Source organism: Leucopleurus acutus (assembly GCF_964270905.1).
Source record: "Leucopleurus acutus genome assembly, chromosome: 17".
NCBI classification, from domain to species: Eukaryota; Metazoa; Chordata; class Mammalia; order Artiodactyla; family Delphinidae; genus Leucopleurus; species Leucopleurus acutus.
The window spans coordinates 76,673,998-76,700,077 of record NC_139159.1 but is presented as its reverse complement, the minus strand read 5'-3'; positions in this window follow the sequence as shown (position 1 = coordinate 76,700,077).

The window sequence follows — 26,080 nt, the reverse complement described above, 5'->3', positions numbered from 1 at the left end:
TGTATTAAAGGAAATATGGAATTTTATTTCCAGCTTAAACATGGGGAGAAAACAAAGATATCCTTGAACATATAAGGCCACAGCCTTCAGGACACTCTCCCTTCCCCTGTGGCTAACCTGCTTTCCATGCTTACTCTTTTGTTATACGTGTCAATCACCTTCATCTGAAATTAAAAGCCAAGAATTTGACTCTGTATCCTCCAGGCTAAACAATTCTCTCCCATGAATACAGTGAGTTTAGAAGATTATTCTTCCGCCTGAATCGTAGAAAAAAGGGTGCTGGCTACAAGATATATGGAAAAAACAACCTGGATTGATATCTCAAAATATCTTCTCTCTAGAAACGCCTTAATGAAGGTAGACTCAAAGTGCTTTGGGAACAGGAACAGTAATGAGGGGGCAAGGACTCCAGATCAGCATGGTTTTAAGAAAGCCACAGATCTTTCAGAGTAGGTGAGTTTCTGATAAACATGTGACTCTCACTATAATACTGGGAGTCATCTTTCACATCTTTATTCTACAGGCATGAGCTTGGCTTGAAATGTTAAGACGTTCCTTGAGATACTGACATTTTCTTTTTATTGCTTCTAGAACATGATCATAATTTGAGTAATTGAAAGCAATCCACTTTTTCTGTATGTTCTAATAGCACTCTGATAAACATGGAATGTTTCATGTTTCTTCCTAATCAGCAATGTCTTCAAAAGCAAAAGACCTCCCAGATATTACAACATGAGGTTATTTTTAATATTTAATGCAGAATCAAGGAAGCTCCTTTTGGTTCTGTATTCAGTGGAGTAGATGTAGAAATGCTGGTATATAAAAAGCAGGATCGAAGGAATTTTTGCACCATATCCCTTTTACATTTCTGTGCAACATTTCTACCCTGGAAGGAATTAAGTCTTTTTATTCCATTTCTACACTGTATTTCCAAACAGTGCATTTCACTAATGATTCACTACAGTTGAACCATTTTTATTTCATTTCTATGATATATTTACGTGTAGTGCATTTTACACTGGGGGACATAGACTCGTTTATGGGCTCTTTCTCATCTCAGTTTTGTTTTTTTTGTTTTTTTTTTTTGCGGTACGCGGGCCTCTCACTGTTGTGACCTCTCCCGTTGCGGAGCACAGGCTCTGGACGCTCAGGCTCAGCGGCCATGGCTCACGGGCCCAGCCGCTCCGCGGCATGTGGGATCTTCCCGGACCAGGGCACGAACCCGTGTCCCCTGCATCGGCAGGCGGACTCTCAACCACTGCGCCACCAGGGAAGCCCTCATCTCAGTTTTTTGAACAGTGTTTTTCTAACTTGTGAAGAGTGTAATCATTTCTATGTTATTTCTACACCAATAGATCGCTACAACAACAAAAATAATACGAATAGCTACCAATTACCAAGCCATGTGTGCCGGGTAGAACAGTAAGCAATGGGTGTCTAGTTACAGAATTTATCTTTACAAACAAACCTGTGAAGTAGTACTGATTATCATCTCCATTTTACTTACGAGAAAACTGGGGCTCAGAGAAATAAATTAACTTACCCAAGCCTCATATCTAGAAAGTGGTGCAGACACGTTTGAATTCGGATCTGATTTTAAAATCTTCACTTTCTAAAATAGGACACGAATGAACCTATCTATGAAATAGAAGCAGAATCATGGACACAGAGAATAGACTGGTGGTTGCCAAGGGGGAGGGGGAATGGGGGAGGGATGGATTGGCAGTTTGGGATGAGCAGATGCAAACTCGTATATATAGACTCGATAAACAACAAGATCCTACTGTATAGCACAGGGAACTATATTCAATATCCTGTGATAAACCATAATGGAGAGGAATATGAAAAAGAATGTATATATATGTATAACTGAATCGCTTTGCTATACAGCAGTAATTAACACAACATCGTAATTCAACTATACGTCAATAAAAATAAATTCTAACAAATCTTCACTTTCAATATTATGCTTTGGTGCTGTGTCATCAGGATGTTATGATTATTGTTATCTCCATGGTGATGACCGTGATCCGCATCACGATCGTCATTGTTGCCTCCGGTGTTCTGAGAGGGTTTCATTGTATCTGGTCTCTCTGTCCTGAATCCTCTATTTATCCCATCAGATATTCACACTTGTATAATCATAGCAGGGTTGATAAATTCTATCATCCCATGGGACGTTTGAGTAACAGACTAATGTCACCTACTGTTTCACTTACTGTTCACAAAGACTCTGCAAAGTACCTAGAGGAGAGAAAGCAACACCAACATACAGATGAAGGAAGTGAGGCTGAAGGAGGTACCTGACTGAGCTGAAGTTAGCAAGTGGTTGCTTTCGGTCATAAAATGCATTTTTCTGAGCCTGAAGAGCCCAGTTCTCTACCACATTATATTGCCTAGTACAGTGCCTGGGGCAGACAAAGTGCTCAATCTGTATAGGTCAAATTAATGGGTGAATAAATGAAGTAATTATGAGTCCCTTGTGAGCAGAGATATGTGCGTGTGTCTGCGTGTGTCTGCGTGTGTGTGAATTCTCCAGTGCTTAGCACAGTGCTGTTTATAGGGAGTACTTAGCAGATGTGTATCAGTCAGTTGAATGGATGCACAAAAGACCTAATGAATGAGTGGACTGATATGAGTTCTTTGAAGGTAGGGTTATTTTTATTTGTTTATTAACGGTGCCTTGCACTGTACCTGACTTACAGTAGGAACTGAGTAAAAGTTGTTGAATGTTTGGTGAATGGGTAACTTATCACCATCCCCACCACTCTTATTCCTGGTACTGTTGCCAGCAAATATAGGGAACTCACCATGTTCCAGGCACTGCTCTGACTCATTCATTTCCATAACAACTTTTTTTTTTGCGGTACGCTGGCCTCTCACTGTTGTAGCCTCTCCCGTTGCGGAGCACAGGCTCCGGACACGCAGGCTCGGGGCCATGGCTCCCGCGCCCAGCCGCTCCGTGGCATGTGGGATCTTCCCGGACCAGGGCACGAACCCGTGTCCCCTGCATCGGCAGGCGGACTCTCAACCACTGCGCCACCAGGGAAGCCCTCCATAACAACTTCTTACTTATAAGAATATGCACATTTTATAAATAAGGGGTACACAGACGTTAAGTAACCTTCACACAAATTTCCCAAGATAGAGAGCCAGACATTCTGGATTCAGAGTCCATGAAACTTAGATCTGAGACAGTGTGTTCTTTTTTAAAGCAAGAACACAGTACAAAAGTTACACGTTTCCATTAATAGTATGGCCACTGACTTTAAACTGTTCCTCCTAAATCCTAACCAGCATGTCCCCAATTCTAGCTTTCATCTCAGGCAGCATCCAGATTGTCCTGCATCTTCTGCATTTGGTTCTCAGAGTATCTCCTGAGCAGGGGGTTAAATGGACAGCAACAGAGAAACGAGACCATAATCGCCCTTCCAATCATCTTCCTAATGTCATATTATACTTTGAAACTTCCATCCTTTCAGGAGGGTTTGTTGGAAGAATGTCGGTACACAGAACTGACCATGCACTGCCCATTAAGTTAATGAAGGTGGCTCAGCGAGTTCCCTTAGAGCTCTCACTGAACAGGAAGTGCCGAGCATGTCAGAATAACAATCACCATATAACACACTGATTTTCATTCACAACGAGCTTCGTGAGCATTAACAAATGAGTCCTAACTACCCCTCTGTGAGGCTGAAAAGCCCACAGTCCCCTCCATGGTGAATAGGGGCATAGGATGGAATTACAAAAATATCTCTTTTCTCCCACTCTCTATTCCCTTACTAAACAAACAAAAAAGAAAAGAAAAGGAAATTTCATTTCAAGCAGAGCTGAAATGGCTCCTGAGTTCTGACGTTTCATTAATGCTGACCAAATCATCTTTTTTCCCCACCCAATGCGGGCCAGACGCCGCTGCTTCTGGCTGTGTTTCAAAAGAGGGCTACAAGCTGAACCCAGTATCTCGGGCTTTGCCAAGAAGGCTGAGCCACATTTGTGGTCTGGTAGGGGCTCCATCCTGGCCCTGAGCATCCTCTCAGCCAGTGGTCCCACCATTCTCTTACCTGGAACTTGCTCTTGACTCTCCTTCCTGGTCCCCAATTTCTCATATTCTGTTGATTAGGTTTTCTAAATATGTTTTAATTAATTTTTATTGGAGTATACGTTCTTTACAGTGTTGTGTTATCTTCGATGGTACAGCAAAGTGAATCAGCTATACGTATACATATATCCCCTCTTTTTTGGATTTCCTTTCCATTTAGGTCACCACAGAGCATTGAGTAGAGTTCCCTGAGCTATACAGTAGGTTCTCATTAGTTATCTATTTTATACATAGTATCAATAGTGTATATATGTCAATCCCAAACTCCCAATTCATCCCACCACTCCCCCTTTCCCCCTTGGTGTCCGTACGTTTGTTCTCTATGTCTGTGTCTCTATTTCTGCTTTGCAAATAAGATCATCTATACCATTTTTCTAGATTCCACATATATGTGTTAATATATTTGTTTTTCTCTTTCTGACTTACTTCACTCTGTATGACAGTCTCTAGGTCCATCCACGTCTCTACAAATGACCCAATTTCGTTCCTTTTTATGGCTGAGTAATATTCCATTGTACATATGCAAGACAGGAACACATACCCACCCATCAGCATATGTTTCCTAAATAGTAATTGAATACATCTCTTCCCTTCAAAACCCATCCCTACTGTTAATTACAGCTGCCATCATCTCTTCTCCTTGGCACAGAAAGTATCTCCTAATAGGTCTCCTTGATTCCAGCTTTATGCCCCTCCTGTGAATGGCACATATTTCTGAGACTCTTATCTGGCACTCTCTCTCCCCTGCTTTTAAATCTCTAATGACTCCCAATTGTCTATAGGATAATGTAGAGGATGTGTATTCATACATCTTGGCAGACTAAAGTTATGGTATCTGAAATTTTCTTGATTTAAAGCATAGGGTCTATGCCAAGGGTCCTATTTAAAACATAGGGTCATCCATTAAAACATAGAGTCATCCATTAAAACATAGGGTCATCCATTAAAACATAGGGTCTATGTATTCTCCTGTTAAATCTGAGATTATGACCATTTTGACCAATAGAGTATGGCAAAATTATGCTTTCCAAATTTGGGGCATCATTTTAAGAAGACTGTTAGCTTTAGCCTATCCTAATGCCATGAGCCAACATGCAAAAAGTCTAAACTCCCTACTGAAGAGACTCTGATCTGCGCTCAGTAGTTACTCATTGAAGGATTAAAAGGGCACATAAATTTGTAGAAGACCAGAAAGTTTTGCTTCACCAAGGAGGCTGCTTGGAACTGAAGCCAGGATCTAAATGACATATAGAATGATTGGAACTGATGGGTGTATCAAGTTAAGGAGCTTTCTGTCTAATCCCTGGGCAAGATTTGCTCCAGAGGGAACCCAGACAGAAGCAAATCCCACCAAAAAGCAATATTAAAGAATGCCCTGACGCTTCCCTGGTGGCACAGTGGTTAAGAATCCTCCTGCCAGTGCAGGGGACACAGGTTCAAGCCCTGGTCCAGGAAGATCCCACATGCCATAGAGCAACGAACCCCATGCACCACAACTACTGAGCCTGCACTCTAGAGCCTGTGAGCCACAACTACTGAGCCAGTGTGCCACAACTACTGAAGCCCACACACCTAGAGCTTGTGCTCCGCAACAAGAGAAGCCACCGCAATGAGAAGCCCACGCACCACACGAAGAGTGGCCCCGCTCACTGCAACTAGAGAACCCGCGTGCAGCAATGAAGACCCAACACAGCCAAAAATAAATTAAAAAAAAAAAAAAAGAATGCCCTAGAATATGAAAAGTGATTCCAGCTCCCAGAGTCTCAATTATGCAGAAATTCACACCCGGGCCTCCCCAGAAAGCAGGTGGGCCAAACAAGTCCAAGGACTTTTCATATTTTAGACCTTGGCTTACACGTTTTCACTCCCTATAGAAAGCTTCTGCTGATATTGCTGCCCCTTCCTCCCATCCCACACACATACACTACACTGCTTAGGGTTCCAATAGCACTCTACACCTCTCATTATTTAGCATTATCACACTCCACTAGAACTGCTTACTTAAATGTCTATCTCCTTTAATACCATAATTGCCATAGAGGCAGGGACCATCTTGTTCATTATTACATTCCTAGCATCTAATTACAGTGTCTGGTGCACAATATACCCTAAGGAAATATTTGTTGAGTGAGTCGGCTCAGCCTCTTTGAGGACAGTTGCTCTTTGCTTTCTTGATCCAGTTAGCGCCTACTCATCATCTAGATCCTTGACTGCTCCTCATGTCTCTGGGAAAGTGGTCTCTGATGTAGCCTTCTAAGTCAAACTCCCGTTTTTATACTCTCTTGTCATTTGGTATTTCTCTCATCGCACTTTTCATTATTGCAATTTTATATTTTCACAAATAGTATTAGGTAGTTTGATACTTTTAGCTTAGGTAAGACTAGGATAATTATATCAATATATTACTGCACTGACAGATCTGAGAATTTGGCTATGAAACACAAAATAATAGTTTTAAACACATTTTCGTAAATTCTTTGACTTTATTATTTTATGAAAAAGATGGAATTTTACTTTGTTGAACTTGAGGGACTTCCCTGGTGGCGCAGTGGTTGTGAATCTGCCTGCCAATGCAGGGGGCATGGGTTCAATCCCTGGTCTGGGAAGATCCCACATGCTGTGGAGCAATGAAGCCCACGAGCCACAACGACTGAGCCCATGTACCTCAACTACTGAAGCCCACGGGCTGGCGCCCCTGCTCTGCAACAAGAGAAGCCACCACAATGAGAAGCCCGCGCACTGCAACGAAGAGTAGCCCCCGCTCGCCGCAACTAGAGAAAGCCTGTGCACGGCAACGAAGACCTAACGCAACCAAAAATAAATAAATAAAATAAATAAATTTTAAAAAATGAAAATAAAGATAGGATTAAAAAATTGTTGAACTTGACAAGTAAATAGGTAATAGATTCTGGTAAATAAATCTTTCCGTTCTGTGGGCACTGATTGAGTTGGTTATCAATAGTGACACGGACCTCTTTCCCCTTGATTGTCATGGTGCTGGATTTGTTTCAAAGGTGACAAAAGAGGTTCCCATATGTGATTTTTAAAAATCCTGTTAACAACCCCATGAGGTAGTCAGCGTAGGGCTGGGATCACTTTTATCCCTACCTACAGATAAGTATTTATGCAATTTGCCAAATGTCACAAACATTTGTGGGTTATCTGAACTAGGATAAAAACAAAAATAAAATCAAAAACAAAAGAAAACTGAGAGTCTTTGTCTTACTGTCTTATATGATATTAGTAAAATATTATTTAGGTATAAAGCAATGTTGATAAACAACAGACTCCAAATGTCAGCAGTAGGGCTTTATTGGCTATCATCTTTAATATTTCTTAGATATCCATCAACTATTTTGAGCTTTATATATTTGTGGGACAATCGTGCCCTTCAGGTAACTTCTGTGCATTACTCCTTGGGTTTTATCCCTATAGGTCTAAACTTCTTCCTGAGAGTAGATTGTGTCATTCCCTTGGCCTCAAACATCAAACTCCTTGGAAATCTTCTTAGGTGCTGAGATTACACCACCCAAGCTACACTTTACATCTTGGCATTGTTGATCATAAGGTGTGGGTGTAGTTAGGACCACCCATGAATAGTCTGGGGCTTCCTTCCTGGGCACAAGGATTGAGTAGGCAATGCTGTGTAACTTGCTTTGGCCAGTGGGATGTCAGTGAAAGTGACGTGCATTTCTGGAAAGAAACTTCAAGAGCCAGTGAACATTTCTCATATCCTCTTGTCTCTGCTGTGGTGATTATAAAAGCTCACTTGTTATGGAGTCTCCGTGAGCCTCATTCTGTAAGTGACAACAGTGATTGGAGGCTTCCTGCCAATCTACTTTGCACAAGTAGCATGAGGAAACAATAAACGTTGATTGGTGAATCTTTTTCTGTTTTGTAAATAAGTTCATTTGTATCCCTTTTTTAGGAAAAGAATTTGAAAAAGAATAGATATATGTATATGTATAACTGAATCACTTGGCTGTATACCTGAAACTAATACAACATTGTAAATCAACTACACTCCAATATAAAATAAAAAATTTTTTTAAAACCCCCCAAAACAACAACAAAAAACCAAAAATAAACTTTCATTGGTCTTAACCATGGAGACTTCCAAGCTATGTGTTACCATAATATAATCAAATCTATTTTTTAATAGAAATCCATTTTTAATTAATTCATTTTATTCTTGGCTGCACTGGGTCTTCGTTGCTGCACGCGGGCTTTCTCTAGTTGCGGCAAGCGGGGGCTACTCTTTGTTGCGGTGCACGGGCTTCTCATTGAAGTGGCTGCTCTTGTTGCGGAGCACGGGCTCTAGGCACGCAGGCTTCAGTACTTGTGGCACGTGAGCTCAGTAGTTGTGGCTCACGGGCTCCAGAGAGAAGGCTCAGTAGTTGTGGCGCACGGGCTCAGTCGCTCCGCGGCATGTCGGATCTTCCTGGACCAGGGCTCAAACCCATGTCCCCTGCATTGGCAGGTGGATTCTTAACCACTGCCCCACCAGGAAAGCCCATCAAATCTATTTTGATGGACATGGAAATTGACACCTGAAAGGGAGAGTGCTGCTATTCCTATATATGTGTGTATATACAGAGAGAGACCCGGCTTACAGTTTGGCTACTGGGCAGTGAGGGAGCTCTTGTTGGAGGCTGGAAAATGGAGATTTGTTTTATGCTGTAGCAAATATTGGACAAAATTTTACCCTGTCGAAACTTGAGATGCAGATTATATAACTAAGGCACTTGTAGTTCTAAGGGAAGTGGTAAAAAATTCAGAATGTTACTATCTTCTTGGGACATCACAAGGGGTGGGAGTGAATGAGGGTGACACAGGAAAGCCCGGGAACTTCACTTCCTAAATTATTGGACATCAGAAGAGGTCTTCCCTCAGGGAGGGGTGACCATGTTGCACGTTTATAAGTCAGTAGCGTGGACATGCATAAACCAAGTGGGAAAAACCTTGTGTCCATTTCACATGCTGTCAACAGGTAGCTATTGAGTGCCAGCAGTTTGCCTGGTTTGGGAAATATAAAAGAAGAAAACAGAGCCTGCTGTTCTCTGGGACCTCATGTTTTCTGCAGGGAAAGACAGCTCACAGCTTGACATTAGACCTATTAGAGGTTCACTGCTCACTAGCTGTGTGACCTGGAGCAACTTCCTTCACCCCTCCGAGCTTCAGTTCTCTTCACCATAAAGTGGAGATGATGGTATCAATCACAGTAGATTGATGTGGGAATGAAGAGACATTCAGTGGTTGCTATAATTATATTTGAATTATGATAATAGGGAGTGTTATAATGGCACTGCAGCCAAGGCATAAAATGAGTGAAGTGAGGAAGAGCTTTTCTGTGGCTGCGGGATCCAGGGAAGGCTGCTTATGAGAGGCAACACTGATCCAGAAGTTCCCAGCAGATAAGCAGGGGAAGGGCATTTTAGGCAACGGGTAAAGCATGTGAGAAAAGATGGTACCCTGGGCAGCACTGCTTATTCACGGGATTACAAGCAATTCTCTTGGCTGGACAAAAACCGTCAACCTACTGGGTAGCAGCTGAGGTCCAAGAGCTCAGAAGGGACTCGATGCAAATCCACTCAGCATTTTAGAGCATTTGTCCTTTTCTCTTCAATGGATAGTTCCAAAGGTAAGCTAAGAGCAAAAAAGTGCTTATTCACTTAAATTTCATCCCCACCACTGTGTTCTCCTATTAAATTTAGATCCATTTTTCTACCAAAATGTATGCTTTCTTGGGCGGGAGGGAGCAAACTCGATGACTTTGGATGTCGGTAGGTTCTTTGGACTCAGCGGAGAAATCTCTCCAAATGAAAATTCTGAGAAAAACCCTGCTCCCTATGCTTAGAGGGCCTCTATATTCCATTCCTTATCTACCCATGAAAAATGCTTCCAATTATCTGCCTGCCTCTATTATTTGAAATAGTTCTGCATCCACCATTCAACCCAGATAACTGAGCTAAACCTTTAAAATGGGTTTTTAATGGGAGAACCAGGCAGTGGGGAATACCTTGATCTTGGTAAGTAAAGTTTCTCACGATCAAAGGCAGACTAATTAAAGCTTGACAGCCTATGTGAATATGCACTTAAAAAAAAATGTAGCTCTCCACAGAGGCATATTAGCTCAGTATCTATGTCCTTTTTCTAAGGCATTGGAACAAGGTGTTTTAAAGAAAGAGATGTGCAGCCTTAAGAGAAAAGCTCTAGAACCTGTTTTTTCCCCAAATAAAAACTTTTATGGAACAACAACATATATAAGGTTCATTTAGGGCAGCTCCGGGGTTATCAGGGCAGGGGTACACTCCCTTGAAATTTCCCTTAATCTATCCTAGTGTCCCAAGTCTTCCATGCCAGATTCCAAGGCTTCGGAGCACACAGGGAGGCGACCACTAGCCAGGAGATCTTTCTCTGATTTTTCTGTGGGTTCTTAGGCAAAGCATTTTAGCCTTATTTTCATCATCTGCGGATCTGAGGGCTTGACTAAATGATCTTCAAAATCCCTCATGGCTGCACCATTCTGTGAATTCCAATAGATTCTTTACGGAAGATAGGGGCTGCGCTTAGAGTTAATATTAATAGCTGCTTTTCAAGGTTCCGGGTCATAGGCTTTATTTAAACAATCTCTAATTCTCATTGCAACACTGATTTTTAGATTCCAATGTTTCCATTTTATAGATAAGGAATATAAAACTCAGTGATGTTCAGAGACTTGCCAAAGTTTGTGTAGCTTGTAAGAAAGGAAGCAGTGATTGGAACCCAGTTCTCTCTGATTCCAAAGTCCGCACTCTTTCCATTGTGCTGTCCTGTCTCTGGCTGAGAGAAGGTAAAACTGTCTGTAGCTGGGTTTCAGGGAGTTTATGTGTGTAAATAATTAGTGCTCAACGATGGTAGTAGACTTCCTATTCAGGCTATATTGTCAACTAATAATAAACCCACCTTCTGGGGTAAAATAAACGTTTCCCTTTTGATTTAGTCAGGAGAAAAACTAGAGATTTATGAGAACCATCTTCACACATATAAAAGGCTGGTCATATGTAGTGAGCAGGGACAGTCTTTCTGCAAGAACTGTCTGGAGACTTGATGGGCTGCCCTGGGAGATGTGGCTGTTCTCATGCCAGGAGAGCTAGAAGTGCTCAGTAACTTCTCATTTCTTTCTCTTCCCCTTAACATGCCCTTTTTCTTCTCAAATCAAATCGGCACGGAGACATGTTTACTCTGGTAAGAAGGCAAAGAAGCACACAGAATGGAGGGCCAAGGCAGGAGCAGTTCCATTAACAGAGGCGCTGGCAGTAGCGAAGCCATCCTCTGCTTCACACCTTCTCTTGGCCTTCTTTGCTGAGCGAACATTTGAGCCCCAGATACCATTTGATTTGCATGCTTGGGGGAATAATAAAAGAACCTGATTATTAAATGAAATGGCCTGCGAGCTCATCAAAGAGTTGCAGATGGCTGCAGGGGAAAAGTTACTGTCGAGTTCCGCCCCTTGCAAATAAGAAAATAAAGTAATTTCTAAGAAAGAGCAAAAGTGAAGTTGCTAGGTCAACCGATCCTGTGTGTGTCAGCAAGGAGGAGAAGTGAATCAACAACTCTTTTTGTGATAATCCAAGCAGAGAGTAAAAGTGGTAGAGTATCCCCAGGCTTGGCAAGTTTTGAGAAAATGTCACCTTGGATAAATTGCTGCATTCCTGTAATGAATTCTAAAGGAAGACTTTTGAGAAAACGGACAACTTCAGATTTTGTCCCCGGCCACCACCATTTTGATTTGATTTGGTCTGAGTAAGAATTGAGAACTACTCTTTTCCAACAGAATTACCTCCCCCTCCCACTACAGCAACCTGCATGGTAACAGCTGATCATTTGACAATGGGCAACTGACCCAGGCTTGTCTGATAGAATCTTTTGTAAGTTCCTCTGGACTTGAACTGAGAGAGTCACCACGTTCTTCATCCATGAGAGTTCTGAAGTGTGAAATTTGTAAACCCCAGTCGCCATATTTCCCAAAGCAAGGGGAATCTGACTACGATGAGAAGGCAGCTGAGCCATGGAGAGAGGTGGAAAGGAGATACAGGCCGAGGAAAAGAAACCTGGAGTTCAAATCCTTGCTTTCAGTTCTCCTTGGAACCCTCGTGCATCCCTGATTGTCCTTGAGGAAGAGAAAACTAACCCCTGACACTCAGCAGGTGGCCTGGCACCCACAGGGCACCTGGAACAGGTGACCCTGTTCTGCTGTTGAACATAAACAATTACACAGAACAGCAGAAAAGCCACTATGTGACAGTGACGGATCAAGGCAAACACAGAAACACAGAAAAAAACATGAATGTTGTCCAAGCCACAAAATAACAAACACCGCCCATCCTGGCTAGTTTCAGTGCCTGCACTTCTTTACTGATTGTAGCTTAGCCTCGATTAGTCTTCTCTCCTTAGAGATAAGATTTACTAAGATCCCCAATCATAGGAATACCCTTGCTACCTGACAGCATCCTGTCTGGAACATACCCTCGCTTCTTCAAAACCTCCACAAAATCACCCAACCAAACACCAAATCCTATCACAGTTTCTTTTTTTTTCTTTTCTTTTTTTAAAATTAATTAATTAATTAATTTTACTTTTGGCTGCATTGGGTCTTCGTTGTTGCACGCGGGCCTTTCTCTACTTCCCCTCTTTCTAGGCGAGCACGGGCTACTCTTTGTTGTGGTTCGCGGGCTTATTGCTGTGGCTTCTCTTGTTGCGGAGCACGGGCTTTAGGCGCATGGGCTTCAGTAGTTGTGGCACGCGGGCTCAGTAGTTGTGGCGCATGGGCTTAGTTGCTCCGCGGCATGTGGGATCTTCCTGGACCAGGGATCGAACCCGTGTCCCCTGCACTGGCAGGCAGATTCTTAACCACTGAGCCACCAGGGAAGCCCAATCACAGGTTCTTTCAACACCTTTTGACTGAGAATTCTCCCTTGATACAATGAGTGAGAAACATGCCTTAAAGGCCATGGTTAGGATTTTTAGTTTCATTGTTAGAAGTGGTTGGATCTGGGTATCATCTGAAGGGAGAGTTAATGAAACTTGCTAGCGGATTCTACCTGGATATGAGAAAAGGAAAGGGGTGGAGATTCGCTCCAAATATTTTTGCCTATGAAACTGAGAGAATAGAATTACCATTTACTAAGTTGGAAGCATAGAGATAGGTCTTTTGGGGGGTGGGCAGGGGCAAAGTATTTAGAAATGAGAGTGTAGTTTGGAATATGTTGGGTTTAAGATGCCTACTAGACATCCAAGTGTGAAAACAGTTAATCTATGCTAAGAGCCACTTTGCAAATTCTTTTTTTATAATTCCGTTTTTAAAAAATTTTTATTGGAGTGTAGTTGATTTACAACATTGTGTTACTTTCAGGTATACAGCAAAGTGAACCAGTTTTACATATATATATATATATATATACATATATATACCCATATATATATGTGTATATATGGGTATATATATATACCCATATATATATGTATACATATGTGTGTGTGTGTGTATATATATATATATATATATATATATATATATATACCCATTCTTTTTCAGATTCTTTTCCCATAGAGGTTGTTATAGAATACTGAGTAGAGTTCCATGTGCTGTACAGTAGGTCCTTACTGGTAATCTATTTTATATATCGAAGTGTGTATATGTTAGTCCCAATCTCCTAATTTATCACTTCCTCCCATGTTTTGCCTTTGATCCAGCAAATTCTTAAAAAAAGTAAATTTCCTACCATCTCTCACTTTTTTCATCCGATACAGACACTTTTCCCTCTTTTCTCCCAGTTGAAACCCTACTCATTCTTCAAAGAATAGTTTGAAGCCTTTCTTGTCTGCAGCTAGCATTTATTTCGTATTTACTCTCTGCGCCATGAAGTCATGCAGGGACTCAAGGTTCCTTCCACAGTGGCTCCATCCATGCAGGAGGCCCTCCGGCATTCTGCTGGATACTTGACAGCTGCCCGGCACATATGCCAGGATGGGCAGGAGAGGGAGGAAGGAGAACTGTGAGGCTGGTAGATGTGACCTCTCACTTTGTCTATAAGAACATAGACATATGACCCCCGCTAACTGCAAGCGAGACCAGGAGTTTAGGTTAGCAGAGTGGACACAGCAGAGAAAAAATGGGGTCTAGTGAACACATAATCTTTTCAGCTGCCCGTCTCCCCCACATTATAAAAAATACAGTATTTTGTTGAGCAGTGTAGTGGGGTCTCTGAAGCTTGGGCCGGATGCTATCTCATCCCCTTTGCTGACAGAGGATGGAGATGTAGCTGTGGTCGGTGGTCCCGTGGATGGCTTTGGCCATCTGGCTGTGACCCAGAGCATGGAGAGTTCACAGAACCTTGGCATCTCCCCAGACACTCTCTTTTCCACATGCAGATGTGTTCCATGCAGATAGGAAGAAAGCAAAATCCCATGCAGAAGAGCCAAGTCCACTTGGGGGCCTCCATTAAATGAAGCCCAATAAATAAGTCATTCCAATCGGGCCTCTCGGGCTTTACAAGGTTTCATTCTTCCGCCTCTCTGGGATCCCTGGTGGGTAATTGCTGTTGACAGGTTTAAGCCTCCTGACGGGCGTTTTGTCACTCAGCTCCAGATCTCGCAAACAACTTTACAGTCTGTCAAGCCCGAACCTCTTTAAGCTGCTGCAGTTGATGTCAGATAACGTTTGCTATTGTGATTCAAGGCTGATGCTTCCTCTGGATTGAAATAGACGGGATCTTTACCAAGGAAGGAAGTGGAAAACTCAAAGAAGGGGAAGCTTCTTCAGGCAGAGGAACAGAGGCTGGCAGACATGGACCCACGTGAGGCCTGACACATTTGGGCCCTGACAGCCTCTGGGTCAGTGAGTCAGCGGATGTGCTGGGGCACATACCCCATCCCTGGTACTGAGTGAAGAGCGGGGGCACTTTGGGTGTGAGGTTTGGGGCCATAATTTTCTCTGTCCCATAGGAAGACTCTTGTCACCCCCATGGCTCTTGAGGTCAAATGACATCCCCATATTCTAGATGTTCGCCGGTCTCATATCTTATACCGAAGCGTATGGTCCATCTCAGGTGTCCAGTAGAGGGGTGCTTAGCTTCCGTGCCTGAATTCTTTTTAGCGATGCTCAGTTAATCCGCCCAGTTTAAATCTAGCAAAGCACTGACTTCTCACAGTGTCAGTGGAGGGCTCTTCCGACTCCCCTCCCCCATCCCTGCCTCACCCCCCCCCCCCAAAAGGTGACCATTACTCTCTTCCACTACTGCCCTTCATCCACCTCACTGGAGGGCAAGCTGACTGTCCACTCTTCCATTAACATGACTCCCATGCTCTCAGGGCTACACCTTCATTTACTCTTCCCTGGCCTGGGCCTGGCCTGCCCTCGCATGAACCTATGAACCACTGAGATGAGAAGAACAATTCAGAGGCTGCAGTCTCATTCAGATGAAAGGCTTCTCCTAGTGTCCTCATCATCTCCTTTCTCCTTCTCCTTCCCCTTTTCCTCCGTCCTCTTCCTCTTATTGATGTATGCTAGCTTCAGGCGTACAGCACGATTCAGCTATACATACATACATACATGTATATTCATTTCCATATTCTTTTCTATTATAGGTTATTACAGAATATTGAGTAGAGCTCCCTGTGCTGCACAGTATGCCCTGATGATGATCTATTTTATATATAGTAGTGTGTATACCATCATCGCCTTTTCTAAAGGGAGTTTCCTTGTGACGGGCAAGACCTTATAAGAGAGACTGAAACTTGAAGTTTTTACTTTGAATTATGTTTATAACACTGATTTCAGAATTACAACATTTCAGATTTGCGACAACCGCCGATTTGTGAACTGCCACGACACATCCCCTCGGATCTGTGTTATTCCTAATTAAGGCCAGCAGAGACTTCTGCACAAGCTGCCTTCCAGCCTGGGGTGAGTCACATCTTTATGCCATTTTTGCCCCAGCCTGCGTGTCTCTCTCAATCTAATGGGAGCAATTACTTCACAAGAATTGCCCGGCTGTTGTCAGGAACATGGCAGTCTAGAGACAATTTAGAAGAAAAACAACCTCAAGCCTTCCAGGGTATACCATGGCCTTTGTATCCAATTTGCTTTTCTGAAGAGAAATCTCAGTCTGAAGCATCTGCTTTTGGGTAATTTGATTATACTCACATCTCCTCCTGCAAAAAAAAAAAAAAAAATTAAAAAAGGAGGCTCTGCCTCAAATTCAAATTCAGTTGTCACACTAGAAGCAAAATCTGCTTGTGATTTTTAAAATAGAAATTGGCCTTCTTAAAAAAATCTGGAACTGCATTCTCTCATTCTCTTCATATGTAGATGTGTGCGTACATACCTACCTGCATGTATTATGCATATTCATATACATGTATGTAATACGCGTGTGCTATACACATGTGTACTGTCATATATCCTATACACATAGCATATGGGTTGTATATAGGCTTTAAGAATAATACCAGATAAAACTTGGTCCTTTAGAATCATTCATGGCCATCTGTGAATTAGGAAATTTGATTTTCTGGGTTTTTCAGCTTTAAATTTCTACGTCAATTCTTGCTCTCGGTGTCTTTATACTTGTGCGTGACCTTGAGCAAGTCATTTAAAGTCCCTGAGACCTTGTGTTCTCTTAGCGCCATTTTAACCACTGGTATATGCACGGTCCTCACAGGTTATAAGACGCTTTCACATGCTGTATCTCTTTTGCTATACAGAACAATCACTAAGTGTGGGTAACTCTGCCAGACTTATTTTAAAGATGAAGAAACGGATGCTCAGAGAGGTTGGGTTACCCACTGCATCACACAGCCGGACAGAGCCAGGGATTCCAATTCCGATCACTTTTACACAGCAGGCAAATAGCCAGACAGGCAGTGAGGGGGTTGGAGGGAAGGACGCAGAAGGAAAATTGATAGGACAACGCAACAAATGACCGCTCTCCCTCTGTCTTTTTTAACGTAGCTAACAGAGGCTGGAATACTGTTTTCTGTGCTGGATGTGCACAGTCCCATTTATTTTTATTACATCTCTGCCTGAGAGGCATTAGGCCTATTTACAGAGACTCGGCAAGTCAGTTTGAAGCTTATCTGCCTGAAGTCTCACAGCTGACACTGAGACGTGAACCCAGGTCTCTGAAGCCCACGTTGCATTTTAGAGAGAGAGAACCACAAACAGAGAGATACTGTTAGCTGACATTTACAGCTGAAGGAATTGACCACCGTGGATACTAAGTTTTATTTTTCCCCGGTCACCTGGCAAATAGCCGTGTCTCCGGAACGGCCTTGTCTCCAGAACGGTCTCCTTGGCCTTGAGCCAAGGCCCTCCCCTTAAATCACGAGCAATGCCTTCCACTACCAATTTCTGAAAAAACTTCCAGCCTTGTTACCTCTTTGAGAGCTTTTTGCTGAAAACTTCTGAGGCAAGCTTCTCTTTTTTTCCCCACCTCTGCTTTTCCACGATTAGGGTCTTTCTGACACTGGACTGCTATCAAGTTTCTATTGCTCTGTAGCACCCATCATGCAGAAGCAAGGCGTCCTTCATTTAGACAGCATTGTAGCTTCTGGAATAATGGATACACATTTTAAATACAGCTGGCTCTGCAGGTTGTAAGGTGACATTGGGTTTAGCCCTGGGATTGTCTTGTCGACCTTTATTCTACTGTAGCTAGTGATGTGGACCTAGTATTAATCTGTGATGTTAACTGATCAAGGTAGAATAATGTATCTACAATTGCTTCAGTAAACTTCTAAGAGCAAACCATTTGGAAAGAATTATCCTTTTGTGGCTAAGACAGAACTTACTTAAAGGGAATTATGAGCAACAAGGTCTCAGCCAGTACAAAAGTTGAAGTATTTACACTTCTTCGTAACTGCTGGTTGACAACTTTGGGGCTTGTGCTACAAGCATTTATTAGTTACTCAGCCACCTTAGATGTTCACATAAGACTTGACACTGGAATACAAAAAAGTAAACTGGCCCTGATAAATACCCAAACACACATATGAACTTATTTATTTCATACTTTGTTTTTTTCTCTTCCCTAGGAGAATGAAGGTAAAGGTTCATTAAACTCCTGTTATGTGAGGGGCTCTTGAGATCAAAAATCTTATTTAATCTTCCCAGGGTGGTGTATCTCATCCAACAGATGAAAAAACGGAGGCTTAGCCAGATGAAGGGGCTTGGCCATGACAACAACTGGGATTCAAACCCAGGTCTTTGTAAAAAAATATATTTTCCATTCTGCCAATTACCACACGGAAGTTCTCTGTCATGTGAGGCAAGGCCACTCTTATGAGCTCTTCAGGCTTGTTCTCCCCCCCATGTCACAGAAGCCTTCATGCTGCCATGCACAGGGTTACAGTTCTGGTTCATCTAATCTCATGTTTAATGGATGAAGAGGTCAAGGTCAAGCTGTAGAGAGAATGGTCGGTGTCCTGCATGATGTCACGTGCCAAAGGCTAACGATGGTTATTTGATGCTACTTCCCAATTCTGAGCATTCTGAGTGATTCTTTCTGCTCTACATTATCCTTCAAATGACCTCAGTTTTCCTAGTGTTTATGTTTACTTCCTGACTGATTCAACTTTATGCAGCACGGCCATATGAATAGACATATTACTAGAATAGGCAACAATATTTTTAGGTCTAGCTCTGCCAGTTACTAATTAAATGAGATGGTACATTACTTCCCCTAGCTGAAATTCAGGTCTCTCGGCTACAAAACTCAAATAAATAGAAACTGTCCAGCTATCTTTCAAGATTTTTATCAAATATTGAGTGAGGTCAGAGGCCACAGGAGCATGTGGTAAACACTGCCAGTACAAACATTACAGGCATCCATTAATCCTAAAATTATCATCTTCAAAAGTCATCAATTTTCCCCCTACTTTTTTGCCAACCCATAAAACTGAGACTGGTAGAAAATGTTTCCTCTATACCCTTTCCTGTGGATACTTGTATAGATTTCAACTACTTCCTCACAACTTAAATGTCATTATTGTCTGAGTTTTCTTCTCTTTCTTGTTTCCTTACTTTCCCCCTGTTTCCTTCCCTCTGCATTTCTCTCTCTCATGTCGTAAGAGAAGGAAATGGGAAAAGAAATGTGTTCATATGAGTAAAATAAAAGAAGAAACATGACAAATGTTTTAAGGGAGGTAACAAAAGGAAAGGGAACTGTAAAGGAGGTAGTAATTATATGTGGTTCTGTTACAAGTGGAAGAGAGTATTGTAATAAAGAAAAGACCATTTAAACTCCCAGTCTATCCCTTCCCCCGACCCTTCCCCCCCGCCCCAGTAACCATAAGTTTCTTCTCTAAGTCTGTGAGCCTATTTCTGTTTTGTAAATAAGTTCCTTTGTATCAGTTTTATTTTAGATTCCGCATATGGGATTGACACGTACACACTACTTTATTTAAAACAGATAACCAACAAGGACTTACTGTGAAAAAAAAAAAAAAAAAAAAAGACCAGTTAAGACCCCAAAAGGAAATGATGTCGCACCTATTTGATGAAAATAGGAAAATGTTACCAGGCACACAGTGGACCTGGAGAAATAGTTTTCAAGGTAGATGAGACAACATGATCAAAGACCCAGAGTTACAGAGTGTGAGTCCCAGAAGAGTTTTAACAGCCAACTCCCAGCCCATTTTCTCCCACGGTGGGATGAACAGAAACACTTCCTTGAACCTGTTCCCTGTCCGGCTCCCCAGCCCTAAGTTCACTGCCCCCAAAACAAACAACTTCCATCCGGAAAAATGTTGAGGGTTTGATTAATACATTTGGAGATTAATATATGGTGCACATTGAACCATTCCCGGCTAAGTTAATGACTCTTTGTAATTAATTTAGGCTCAGCAAGGAGCTGTCAATAAGTGATATAAATAGTAATAGGAGGGATACGGCTTTTCTACATGAAACTAGGTGGCGTTGTCTTTGAAAAGATATTAAAAATTGTTTATGATGAGAACTCTTTATCCTAAAGTAACTGGGGAAAAACAGCTTCAGCATCAATGTTTTCTTTCCGATCAAGGAACCAGAGCCCATGGCTGAACTCTATGGAGCCAAAACTTGAAAAAAGGAGAGTGTCCTTTAACTAGCAGTATTTTCAGGATAGAAGAAGGGTCGTAGGGTGGGCTGCTTCTCACAGATGCCATGTGGAGTTTTGAAGTGGAGTTTTTCCAGGAAGGAGAGGAGCGTTTACAAAAGGACTACAGTAGGGGTAACAGGACTTCTAGAAAGGACTTCTTTTTCTAAGAATATAGTGGGTCTCAGATAACCTAAAGATGCTCCTGCTACAAGCAAGCTCAACTTTTCATTAAAATAATATATTTGATAAATGCATACAAAACTAATAGTAAAGGGAATGCAATTATCAGGTGCTAGGAAGGAAGCAGAAATTGAAAAACCAAATGGGAAGTGGTTTTATGAACGCTGTAGTTGTTCTGGGGATGGAGTGTGGTGTTAGAGATCTTGGTACCTGGATCTGTCAGGGTGTGATTAGAGAAGTGGAAGCACTATGAGTGATGTCAGAAGGATCTGACCTTACACACTTGTGAGAGCTGGTTAAACGGCCTTCACTCCTGCAGCTGGTGCTGGGCTTGAAGTGAAGCAGGCAAGGAGTTGGGAAGGAAAGGAGGTCCTGAAGTGGGGGAAGAGCAAGGACAAACTGGGACCACTGAGGATGAGCTGCGTCTGTCTGTCTCTCACTACCTGCGAGATTTCACTTGTAATGATGCAGGGGACCTTTGGGGGAATTTGTTGTTCTTTGGCAGGGAGCTGCCAGCAAGTTTGAAGGAAGCTGAAGACAGAAGCTCAGCGAGTGCTGGAGGCTGGAGTTCACTGCGGCCGCCTCGTGCCAGCCAGGTCGGTCAGGGGATCATCATAAGTTCACGGGACACGGACCTTCCGTGCATAAACATGGCTGCCACTTCTCTTCCTCCTTCCAAGTCTTGAGGGGAACGTTAACCAGGAACCATGCAGAGGAGGGGATTCTGGAAAATGCAGTTCCTGCTGAACTAAGTTGATAGAGTATAAACCACCCTTTAACTTGTGGGTGTGGCTCTAAAAACTATTGAGGGCACGAAAAGAGGTGCCGGGTCCCTGGTACCTGGGAGTCAGAGCCCAGACCCTTCATAAAGCTCTGGAGCCAACTTGAGATTTCATCTTGTATTTTCAAAGTAATCTATCTGCCACCTGCTTTCGCCTATAATATATCCATTTTTTGCTTCACTGATTTCACATCTTATTTTCATTTTGATTATTCCCATTACTTTCTTTAGATTGAATTTGCTCTTAGTTTTCTAGGATTTTAAAGTGGGTTTGAATTCCAATTTTGACATTATTAAGTGTAAAACCTTAGGCAAGTTACCTAATCACCCTGCCTCAGTTTCCTTATTAAAAGGGGGATAATCCTGTTACCTAATTCATATGGTTTCCATGAGAGGTAAACAAGGTAGCACATGAAGAGAATTTCCACCCCATTCGTGTACATAGTAAGGACGGAATGCATGTCAGCAGTTATTAGCCAGTTAAGTAATAACAAGAAGACTATGCATTTATTGCCTGCTTTAGTGAGAGAGGCTCACAATAGTTTAATGAGACACAGGTACTTTAATTTTTACCATTTTGCAATGTGAGAGAACAGCTGTTTAGAAAGATTCCTTGTGCCAAGAAAATATATGGTAGAACCAGGACTAAAACCCAGCTCGTTCTGACTGTAAAGTCTATGCTCTGTGTATTTGCCCTTTAAAAACGAAAGTAGCTGCCACTTACAGGATATTTACCCACACGCTGATTCCACCAGCCCCTCTGCTAAATATTTTACCTGCATCGTTTCCGTTCCTCTCTGCACGTTGCTGTGACTTTGATGGCATTGCTCCTGATTTACAGATGAAGACTTTGAAACACAGAGAGGTTAACTAATTCATCAGATGTCTCATGGCGAGGACGTGGAATAGTAGCCATTCAAACAACCCATGATATTTGACATGATTTTTTTTTTTTTTTTTTTTTTTTTTTGCGGTACGCGGGCCTCTCACCGCTGTGGCCTCTCCCGTTGCGGAGCACAGGCTCCAGACGCGCAGGCTCAGCGGCCATGGCTCACGGGCCCAGCCGCTCCGCGGCACGTGGGAATCTTCCCGGACCGGGGCACGAACCCGTGTCCCCTGCATCGGCAGGAGGACTCTCAACCACTGCGCCACCAGGGAAGCCCCCTGACATGATTTTTTAAATGTTTTTTGCTAGAAAACTAGACTACCTCTTTAGCTCTTCATTCGATTATTTTTATTATCCAAGTTACAACTCAGGGACTATTTACCATGAACCAGTTACTACCCCTACGGTTGAGCACAGCCTCTGTTTCCTCAGTTCTATGAAACAAATATGGTGGCGGGGCTGATGGTGAAGGGGATGGTATTGCTGTCTGTCATTAGCAGTTACTACGTGCTAGGCACTCTTTCTAAGCATTTTGTACATGTTGATAGATTATATCAGCTCAGAAAAATGAGACAGCCTTATCTCCACCTGAGACAAAAAAAAAAAGTCACCGTAGCCCTTCTTTTCTCTCGGGGAAAACTCACATAATTTCTTAGTTTTTCACTTTCTCCATCTGCCAGTCTAAGGCAAAAACATTAGCCTCTCCCTCCTTTGAGGCGAAGTCTTGAGGCCAGATGAAGTCTTTACCAAGAAAACACTCAAAGCAGAATGTCTCAGGAGGCAACACATAAATAGAGAACAGAAATTATTAGCTCTTTTGTATCTCCAGGGCACAGAAGTGAGTCAAGCCAGACATCTGTCTGCTGTGCCCTTTCCAGCCGCCACTTTGTATGTTAATTTCACACCCTTAACATTTATTATCAAATTGGCTGGTTTAAATTTCTGAGATGAGGGGCGGAAGGCGGTCTTCACTCAGGGGACCCATCTTCCGTCACTTTATGGAAATGAAACTCGGAGTTTGTTTACTGCTGGTCTGCGAAATCCCAGGTGGGGAAATGCTAATTGTGGAAAGATGGAGGCTTGAGGCTGAGTCAAACGTGTACCATAAAATCAGATGCACAGGGAGCCTGAATTCTGATTCTTCTCTGCCCACAGCAACCCGCTTGTATAATGACATCTCTTCGCCTTATGTGCTTTATATCATCCTAAAAAGGCATGCATGACGAATAGATTATAAACACTTATCAGAAGTGTTCCATTAGGTCCACCTTTGCTATTCACAGCAGAAGTGGTAAACAGACACCGAAAGAGACATCACAAAATGCTTGCACTACACTCACACTTATTTTGATTGATAAAGGAACTCTTTCAGTTCTCATTAGATCCTATTTCCTCCTGCCTTATGACAGTGATAACATGTTCAGTATTGATTAAGGCTGATAGACTGTGAGTAGTGACAACTGGTAGCTCATTATAATATTAAAGAAAACACATGATAAAAGAAAGCAAAAAAAAAAAGTGCAATAAGCTGGGGACTGTTTAGTTTAGGGATAAAGAGCCCTATTCATCTATAGACATGAACCATCTACCACAGCCGTTGCCACATTTTCACCTGCATTAAATTCTGCACTCCCCACTGTATTTGGGCACCATTAAGTGACATACAAAATAAATTCCGTGCACCACAATGTAGAGAACATGTGTTCCGTGTTCATATAGGAACAAAACAGAACAGTTGCTGCTGGGAATGCTGTTTCTTCCTATGATTTATTTATGTTATCTCTGTGTTTAGGTAGTTAGTCAAGCAATTAGGTTAAAAAAATAGTCTGGTCACCTGTTGAGGAGAGACCCCTTGAAAGAAAGTAAGGTTTATTTCTCACCTTTTTCTTTTCTTTTTTTACTGCCGTATAGTTGATTTACAATGTTGTGTTAATTACTGCTGTACAGCAAAGTGACTCAGTTATACATGTATATATTCTTTTTCATATTCTTTCCTATTATGGTTTATCACAGGATATTGAATATAGTTCCCTGTGCTGTACACTAGATCCTGTTGTTTATCCATTCTGTATATACGAGTTTGCATCTGCTAATCCCGATCTCCCAACCCATCCCTCTCCCAGCCCCCTCCCCCTTGGCAACCACCAGTCTGTTCTCCATGTCTGTGATTCTGTTTCTGTTCCACAGATAGGTTCATTTGTGTCATATTTTAGATTCCACCTTTAAGTGATATCATATGGTATTTATCCTTCTCTTTCTGACTTACTTCACTTAGGATGGTAATCTCTAGGTCCATCCATGTTGCTGCAAATGGCACTATTTCATTCTGAGTAATATTCCATTGTATATATGTACCACATCTTCTTTATCCATTCATCTGTCGATGGACATTTAGGTTGTTTCCAAGTGTTGGCTATTGTGAATAGTGCTGCTATGCTGTTTCTCATCTTATCTCCTATTTTCTTTGAAAAACTTAAAGCCAGACTCCTGGCCATTCCAACTGTGATTATTTTGGAGTGAGATGTCAGTGGACAGGGGATTGCTGGCCACCTCTGGTATGAGACACAAAAGGAAGGAATCTTTATATTGAATAATTAAAGGGCATGCACTTAGTTCCAGGGCTTTTGATAATTATTTCATTGCTTGTTGTTTTTTGTTTGTTTGTTTTTATCTTCCCCCAAATTGCAAACGGCAGATTCTATAATACATCAAGTTTGTATTTAAGGTCACTACAATGATATTTCAACTTTGCTTGTTCTAACACACTCTGTCCTACAATATAGAAATATGTTAAAAATTTTTATAGGACTAGAAAGGGGGAATGGTTAATTCTGCCAGGGTTATTTGGGAAAATGAAATAGATTAAATGACATCTAATCTGTGGCTTGAGAAATTATTATAATTGTTATCAGCTCATCTCTTCAAACCTAGGGTATCATGGGATTGAAACTTCATCTGCATTTCATGTACCGTGTGTATAATATTGGGCTCAAGTGCCATTAAAGAAAGATAATTCTTCCTTTGATGAGTGTGGAAATAAGACCTCATCAGCTCAATGTTAATGAGAGGCAATTCATGCCAAGACAAGAGTCTGAAACGCCTATATTTTTATTAGGTCTCTCAGCTAGCTCTTGCTTCTTCCTATTATTTCCTTGCATAGCAAATAGTCTGATATAGACATAGCAATCCCTCCATACTACTGTGCTTTTAAGCCATGGTTCCTGGCATCCTCTTTGTCTCCAAGACTCTGGAGAAGGTGATGAGATTTTGTTATATCTTTTAAACATCTAAGTCTGGTTTAGTTTATATATATATATATACATATATATCTCGTCTCTTTTGTTTGAAACCGTACCTCTATTGCTAACTTTTGAAAGAAGTTTAGCTTTTAAAAGGGAATGCAGAACAGTAGTCGGTAGAGGAAAATAGGAGGTCAGCAGTATTTTTCCCTTTTTGTAAAGTTGGGAGATATTACGATAGACTTATAAGTAACTGAGATTGATCCAGGAGAAAGAGGAAAACTTGATGGTGCAGGAGAAAGGAGGACTGAATACAGGAACAAATCCCTCTTGGGTGAGAGGAGAGGAGATCCAGTGAAATGTGGAGTGGTTAGCTTTGAATAGAGACAGAGTCAGTTCCTTCATCGCAACAAAAGAGAGAGTTTGTGGTGGTCTCAGAGTGAAAGAGGCTGCATTGACTGTAGGTTATAGGGGCCCAGTTCAACTGGCTTGGCCAGGGCTGTAGCCTGAGACAACTTGCACTGGGGACTTCTCATCTTTGCTCCTCTTTGCATTTGCTTTGAGTCGCTTTAACTTTAGATCCATTTTTGTCCGTGATGGAGGATCTGCTCAGCGATAGCACATACCCTCACAGCTGCACCACCCTGCCTGGTACAGGTTGGAAAACCATCCCACAGAACCTCTCCAGTTGCTCTGATTTGGGTCACATGTACACCCGTGGCCAAACCAGGAGGCAAGGTTCGGTACCCACCCCTTGACAAACTGCTGTAGCTAGGA